Consider the following 9126-nt stretch of genomic DNA (forward strand, 5'->3'; position numbering starts at 1 on the left):
AACTGGAGATGAGAAAAAAAATGTATGTGATAGAAAGTATGAAAAAAACACATACACTAGTTCTATGGAAGAAGTAAAAATTCATGTATTCATTTTCTTTGTTATTCTGGTCGTTGGCAATCTTCTTGGCATACGCGTTGAGGACATATGTATCCACCACTCCCCTTGGTGATAAAGATTTAGACAATGATGATCATGTGACTTTTACATTGTCCATTAGAACTGCAATTTTACTGTACCACAAATAAAGAAGATAAATGCTTTTAGTAATGCTTAGTACTCTTAAGGCAGAAAGAGTACAAAACAAAAAAGTTCAGATTACTTAATTTCAGAAAATTGGAATAGTCAGCACAAGCTGTTTGTTATGCATATTATGAAAAAATGCAAAAATAATTTGTAATGTCATAGATTTTTCACCCTTCTTTGCATGCCTTGTTGTGTTAAACAAAAAGTGATAAACTTTCATTTGGTTGTCAATGCAAATTTCAGCTGCGCCTACCAATTCAGGATGATCATACAAAATATAAAATCTATGAGACATATGTATCAAATCTATCTGTTTTCAAGCATTTCTTTTTGTTATCTATGGTGCTTTTTAGATGCCTGCTCTTCTTTTAAAAAAAAATTTAAGGATTGGATCATTTCTTCTTTTCTGAAGTCTTCTGGATGACAACTTGGCTGACAAAGTGAAAACTGAAAAAACTGAAGTGCTACTTGTTTTCAATTGAAAAGAAATGCAAAATAGGATGTGGTTTGCACACGTTAGTAACTGCATGGTTAGATTGCCAAACAAAATCGCTTTTGAATTAAGGTGTAGATTAACGAAGAACAGGGCCAAATTCATCCGAGAATTCACATTGCACTATTGGTTGATTGCAGAAATAATGATGCGCTAAATGCACCCCCAGTTCATGAACTATAGTCGCTAATGCTTTGTTGCTTGTGAGGTCTGTCAGAACTGACTGCCGTCACCAGTGATGCAAAAATGTTCAGGTGATAGGGGTACAAATCAAGCACCGACAAACAAGGAACATACATGCTGCCATTAATCGAACTGCTGCTACAACAACTACACTTTTACTCCCAGTAATGTGCAAGTTTCAAAATATTTCAGAATGGGCAGAACTGAGCAATGACCACAAGTATGGTCAAAAAGATAGACAAAAGTATTTATCCACTGCCTGAATAACTAAAACGAAAAAAATAACTACTGTACATAGCCACACATAGCAGATGATATAGCAGAACTGTTGCTGAACACTGGTCCGCTAATCCCAGATCAGACATCTATGCACTAATCCCAGTGGTACATGTAACCATCCAAAATCATCCAAACCCTAGCAAAAATTTCTCTCTGCCCTGTAGATGCATGATGGGATCTCATCAACCCTCTGAACAAAACGAAGAAAAAAAAACTACAATTCCCTGCCCCGTCACTTGTTGTCTGTGGCTGCCACTTCCTGCGCCACTCCCTCATTCCAGAAGCAGAGGCGCAAGAGCGCCACTCCCCCATGACACCCAGAATGCACTTCAGCGGTACATGTTCGACTATGTGTTTTGAACAACGTTTGTAAAAACTAGAGAAAAACACCCCCCTCCCATTTATTTTTAAATAGAAAAGCTTGAAATGATCACAAAATCTAAAAAAAGCAAATGTAAAAATGCAACCATTATAATGTTGTTTTGTGACACTTACTATTTATATTGTTGCGTCTCACCAATGCTGAGTATGTTGTTGTAGTGATTGAGTTCAGCTGCCAAGATTGTTTGGTGCCGTGTGTAGTTGTCATATGGTGAGCTCTTGTATTTACTTGGATGTACAATTCTTTTAGGGCGATAAAGATTGTGTCTGGTACCAGAACAGTTGCCAGAAGCATTTAGTGAGTCGATGATTCTTGTCATTGAATATTGTCTTTCTTCTGGTTGATCATGTTGATTTGGTTCCCTCATTTGTGCTATTCTTGGAGAATTCATACCTATATCAGGTGATGATTGTGAACTTTGCATTAAAAAATAAAACAAGTGAAAAATGGGAAAAACAGAATTTATTGTAATAATGTTTAAGAGTATAAGACATAGTTTTATGTCATGCTGATTGAAAAAAATTAAGCAAAAAATAGAGAGGAAAGTACTTACAATTTGCATTACTTGTTTTGTAGCAGGTGTCCTTGCAGAAGCAATGTTTATGTGCAGTGGTGTTTGAGGGCTACTTTGCTCATTGTTTATTTGTGGTTGCTGCAAGGATGAAATTGTCCAATAAGGAGCATACCCAAAAAAGGGTTGATGTTTGAAAAAAAAAGACAAGTAAAAAAAATCAGAGGTTATTACCGCACGTTGTTCAACCATATCGATGTTATCTGATGGTTCCTCTTCATATAAGAATTCTGCAAAGTCATCTTGGTACTCGTTTTCATCACAGTGTTGTCCCTCAAGCCTCCTATTCCCCATGTTTGCAGTGAAGTTTGCTAACAAAAAATCATCCACATAAAAAATAAAAAAAAAGTAACAAGAAAAAACATCTAACATGATTGTGCAAATATAAATTTGGCTAGATAATCTTTTTATTCTTTCTAGACATTTTGATTCCCCCCCTCTGATTGTTACTATTTACGTCTATAAAATAAATTAATTATAGTACAAAAAAATAATTTTATGTGTATAGAGAAAAAGGGTCAAAGTTGTACCTGATAAATGTTGAACTCCATCTTTATTGTTTATGCATGTTTTGGGTGTGTGCATGTACCTCTCCCCCTGCATCACCTGCATGCTGCTATGTTCAATGTCCATGATGTTTGTACCTGATGTTGTTTGGGACAAGAAGTGCCCAAGGCTGGCACTTTTGTTTGCTTTTGATTTATCATCAAAATGATATAAGCATTCAAATTTGGGTTGCTGTGTGTGAGTTACATGAGAAGAAATTAAAAAGTTACAAATCAGGATAGATAAAAAAAATAAGGTACATTTTTTGTACATTAAAGTGCAACACAGATATAAAAAAAATGTAAGTTTATCAGTCAATCAATGCTGCAAATATTTACAGGATTAAAATAAAAAATAATAAAACAAATCAGTAAACAGTACTGGTAGAAAAAAAAGTGACAAACCAAAATTTTATTACATGTGGAGTTTAGATTTTGTTCTTGATGTGTATAAGATAAGATGACACTGTAAATTAAAAGATGACCCAAAAAAATAAAAGTGATTTAGAAAACACCTCTATGCTTCTATGCTCTAGTTTCATCTGTTCTCTAAAATTTGAACTCTACATAGGCACAACAGTCTATCGTTTTGTGTATAGAGGTGTTTTCTAAAACAATGTCTATCCGCTTCTAAAAAATTCATCCACACATATATAATATGTACAAAACAAAAATATGGACCAGTGTACAATGCAAAACAAACATTATATAAAAAAAATAGAGGCGTATAATACACAAAAAAAAGAGAAAGTGAGAAAAAAAGCAGTTTGTTGCTCACAAAACAAACACTAAAAAAACTAAGAAATACTAGTGCTTTAAAATGCATGATATATGTTTGATACATTTGTGCTCTTGTGTGGAATGTTGTCTGATTCATCTTGTGTAGGATCTTGGCTCTTATGATCTTCTGAAGAGTTTGAATAATTCACAAGAATGAACTTCGTCTTATCCTAAAAATATTAAAAGAGCATAATAAAAAAAGATATAAATTGATTAAAATCGTTGAAACAAAAATGGAACAAAAAAAATATATTACCATTGTGTGACCTGTTATGTCTTCAATATCATATGGACCCTCTATATCGATAACAAACTCTGTAGAGTTGCTTTCAAGATCCTTAGTGGGCTGCACCTTTTTTGCAAAAAAAAGAAAGACATATGTAGTGAAAAAGCCAGGAGGAAAAAGTATAAATGGTTTGAAATTTATATTATGCAAACAGTTTTTGTATATAATGATATGACATAAAAAAGTAAATAGTGTTTTTACCTGTTTCCTTACTGCTTTGCGAATCTTTTGGTCAGAAGAATTTTTTTTCGATGGGCTAATTGATACAACCGACAAAGGGGATGCTGAATGTAATCTCTTAGCTCTAGTCCTGGATGCCACAGAGTTGTTTGATTGCTGACTACAAACAAAGTCCTTACTGGATGCTTTTTTATCTGGAAAATGATTGTTTTAGAGTGAAATTATGCTAAACAAGACATTGCTTAAGCGTGCTAAACAAAAGATACAAACATACCAGAAAAGAAACTGGAAAAAAAATGAACAAAACAAGATAATGCTATAGTACAAAATTGAATAAAAAAAACTTGCATGCTGTGTTTCTTTGCAAGCGTTGTCCTTGTTGCTGTTTGACTTTGAGTTTTCTTGTTCAGTTGGTTTTGATGGTGGTGTGGTTTGTAGTTGGGAACATGTAACATTCTCTGAAAAAAAGTTTGTTTCAGAAAAAAAGTATTGCTGTCAAAACAGATATTAAAAGAAAAACAGCTACCAGTAAGACAACATAAAAAAATGGAGTAGATGGTGTGCAGTGAGATTATATTTTCAGATTCAAAAATTTTCAGCTTGCAAAAGCTATGGACCGTGGCATAGCTGAATCCTGGAGCATATTACAGCTTAAAAAATTGGTGATAAAAAATAAAACTAATCAGTGTGATCCATGGGTAGCCTACTGGAACAAAAGAACAAGATTTATATGGGTAGCCTACTGGAACAAAAGAACAAGATTTATGTGAAAAAGATTGAATGAACAACATATAGTTGTTCGCTTTGAAAAAAATTAATTGAGCAATAGACTAATAGGGCTCTGTATGAACATCATAATATATCTTCTATATTTGTGAAATACAAAACATATATTTGGGCCTGGTAACTTATGGTTCTAATAACATTGAGTACTGACACAGAACTAGGCTATGCTTAATCCTGTTCCAGATTTTAAAGAAAGTATACATGCCAAGTAAAAAAAAATGCTATAGTCCAGAATGAACATTTTTTTTGGACTGGATATATTGGTGTTGGTGGTAGGGAAATTTTGCTTAGCATTGGCACAAATTATTTGAATCTGTTGTGTTTGTGTGCTATTTGTCTAAAAAGAAAAATTTACAAACTAACAGAATAATAACATATACCTGTAGGGGGTGCTCCTTTGCTAGTGCTGGTGTTGTTGATGTTAGACTTTGTTTTATGCTCTGCAGTTGATTTTGTTTGTGGTGTCTTGGGTAGTTGGGAACAGACATCAGTGTTGTTTTGGTTTTTTTGTTCTAGGGGTGGGGCATTACCATTATGTGCTACATTGCTGGCACCCTGCTTGCTTCCCCCCTTGCTCTTCTCTTCTCCACTCTTCTCTTCCCTTGTTGTGGTGCTATCTTTTTGTGTGAATAGGCTTGCTTTTGACATGTAGACGCAATCCAAAACCTTGGCAGCTAGTTGTGCATTTTTTTTCATATGTTGTGTCAGAATGTTCTCTTGTGAACCACTTGCAAGCTGTGGAAATGTCATCAATGAGCTGCATTTAAAAAAAAACACAAATAGGAGTGAGTGTATTGGAGCATGCATATACAAAACTAAGAAAACAATTTTTTTAAAAAAACAGAGCATTTGGAGGAGCAAAAGAATTACCCTTGGGTTAAATGATTTGCTATGGTATTGCTGGAGAGCATCGCTGCATGACATGTTGCTATTGTTGCCCTGTTGCTTAATGCAGCGGGCCCCTGAACATATTGCGTCATAACTTAATTTCTCCATTGCTTTGATCTGAGAAAATAAACAAAGTATGATCTAAGAAAAAAAAGAAACAAATTGACACAATAAAATTTTTCTGTTGATTTTACTTACTAGTCGCTTTCCAAAATCTCCTGTTTTGCATTCATCCATTTTTGAATACTCTTTTATCATTCCGCCTTTCCAAACAGAGATTCTTGGTGGTGGACCAATTGGAATACTTCTAATTCCAAAATCTTTGAAATCAAGATAATTAATCTAAGGAAACAACACAAAAGAAAAAGAATAAGTCAATGTTTAGAAATATTATGGGTATAAAAAATGACTTAAGTAATAAAAAAGAGATGCATACAGCAAGTAAGTGTCCGCAGCCGCCAAGGGTTTTTGATGTTTGTTCCTTTGATTTACTCTCCTTTTGGAACTTGGCTATGTATGTCATAAGCCATTCATAAACAAACTTTGACCAGTTCCACTTTGAGCTGGACTTGACATCAATCAGAGGTTCGAGGTATTTTGGGCTAGGGTGAGTGTCTAAGTTGGGGCAAAGAAAGGTTGATAGTGCAACCACCATGAAACAACGTAGGACATCATCTTCTGATAGTTTGTTCACACCCTTGTCGCTAAGCAACTTAGTGCCAAAGAAGGAAATTAAGGGTTTTGTGCTCCCATAATGCTGATGAAAAAAATGTTTTCCTACATCATTGTCATGCTTGATCGCTAAACCTCCATTTGGGATACCAAGTATGAAGTTGGTGGTGTTTGGATTGATTGGTATGGATCTCCCATTGACAACTATATCTGAGCAGCTAAAGTCAGTGTGACTAGCTATCCATTTGACAAAAGATAGTAGTATAGCACACCTTTGAAAGTTTAGAAGTGAACCAAAAGCAGATTTCTCAATAATTGTCCTTTGCTCGTTGCTGAGCCCTTCAATCAAATTGGAAAAGTATGTGATGTTTAGTCTGCTTCTTGGTTTTGGGGACTCTGCACTTCCAGATTGATCTTGGTCATATTCAAGTTTTGTGCGCTGGAAGAAAAAAAATAGAGATTTAATTATGTCTTGTTAACAAAGAACAACATAAACTAATTAGTATACTGGGTTGTGGAAAAAATGTTTAGGAAAAAAAGACAGAAAGCGATACCTTTTGTTTTTGTCTCCTTACTGGTTTGTCTGTCCTACCTCTTTTCCTTTTGATCGATCCTGAAAACTAACAGAGGCAAAACAAGTATAAAGTTATTGATAGCTGTCTGTGGTAGTAGAAAATGATATTTTGGAAAAAAAAGGAAGAAACATATATACCAGATCTTTTAATGTGCTGACGAGATCTTTTTTTGTGATGTATTTGTCAGAATCGCTGGTTTCTTCCTCTTCTGAAATAGAGTTGGCATAATCGGAATCTGCCACCTTGTTGTCCGACTTGCTATTTGATGAACTGTCGTCATCTGATGATGTCATGTCACTTGCCATGCTGGAAAAAAAAGAACTAGAGAAGTAAGTACATTAAAAGGAAAAGAGAGGGATCTTGTCAAATGTCTTGATATTTTCATGTGTAACCAATCAAAACAAAAAAAAAAACTCTCAATGTCCTGATAGGCTGCTAAGCCACATGTTAAATTGTACCAAAAAAAAAGAACCAGTGCCAAATTGAAACAAAATGTATAATTGTGAACCTGTTTGATACCCCTTGCACGAAATCTTAAAAAAATCAAACAAGATGCAAGTTGTATCTTGTTGCTAACTCATTTTAATCAGCACTGAAGAATTTTTAGCAAAAACCAGCTTGCATGAAAGTTAACATCGGCAAAAAAAATAATAATAAAATGTTTTTTGAAGCTCTATAACTGCAAATTAATGTGTTGAACCAAAATTTGATTACAGTTACATATACTTGATAAAAATGTCAACTACAACATCTTGGTATTGCAAAAATTTGTGTTAACTATTCGCATGATTATAGTTGCACAAAATTATAATTAAAGTTGTACAAATTTAAAACCAAAGTTGCACAACATTTAAAAATGGCAACTATAGAAACATACGGATGCAATTGCTATAGGACGATGAAAAAACTTGTTTTAGTTAGTAAATAATAGTACTATGTATACCATATTTCAAAGTGATACGACTCTATTTATATATTTGTACAAACTCAGCTTATCTGCATATAAGTAAATGTCAAAAACAAACATCTTTGTGTTGCGAAAAAAAATGTATTAACTATTAGCATGATTATAGTTGCACAAAAATCATAATTAAAGTTGCACGAATCACTAACCAAAAAGTTGTACAACATTAAAAAATGACGACTGTAGGAACAGGAAGGTGCAATTTTTGCATATAAAAAAAGTAACAAAACTGGATGGATATGACATTATTCAACCACCCACATGTCCAAGCTCAGCAGCAAATCAAAATCTTAGCAGAAGGAAATGTACTCTTCTTACCCTGCAGCAAGCTCCACCCCCCCCCCCCGGGGTAGAATCCAACGCTCCCTGAAAACAAAAATCGTAGTGAGCTACTACATCTGAGCATACAATCAGTCTGAAGTTGTGCTTGTTTATAACCAAAATTAGGAAAAAAATCGTATAGTAGTCAGCTAAAAAAGAATTAGTTGCACAATTTAATAATTGAAATTGCATATATTTATAACATAACTTGCACGAAATGTATAGTATTAGTTGATTTTGCTATTTGGACAATGCTACTGGTATGTAGATGGTTCAAGCGGGAAAAACACAGTACATGAAAAAAAGAGAGGCACGCTTGCTGTCGTGTGTTGATGAGAAAAAAAAAAGATTCAACATAAAAAGTAGTATGGGTTGCAAAAAGCAAAAACAAATGAAAAGTTCGACATAATTACTAAGAAAACAAGTTGTCTACCAAAAAAAGTCCCCAGTTGTATGCATGTTTTCCTAAAACACAAACGCTATTTATCAAAGTAAACGGAAAAATTGGCTCAAAAAACATTAGTTGCACAAACTTATTACACGACTTGCACGAAAAATCAAAATGGCTACTACAATAGTCAGGGAGTGCAACTAGCATAGATAATCTCAAAAAAACATAATTTCAAAAAGATTACTCTCCTCTCTCAATGCTCTGCTGGTAATCTCAAAAAGATTAAACATAATTGATAGGAGCAGAGCCTAGAGTTCATTTTCAGGGAGGCTTATCTCAGATTGATCACTGATGGAATGGAAGCAAAAGTGGCTTAGTATGTCACAGTTGAGCAGAACTACTGTTAAAAAAAATACACAGCACACAAAAACAAAAGATAGCTTTTTCTGTATACAAGCACAAAAAAATCTCCCTGTATAGAGTGACCACTAAAATGGACTGATTAACTCAAACCCTCTATGCACAAAATGGATCTGACAATGCTGAGGGACAAAAGGTAAGAGCATTTGTAGGGATTTAATGAA

The sequence above is a fragment of the Oryza sativa genome, chromosome 12 (genome assembly GCF_034140825.1).
Source record: "Oryza sativa Japonica Group chromosome 12, ASM3414082v1".
Classification (NCBI taxonomy): domain Eukaryota; kingdom Viridiplantae; phylum Streptophyta; class Magnoliopsida; order Poales; family Poaceae; genus Oryza; species Oryza sativa.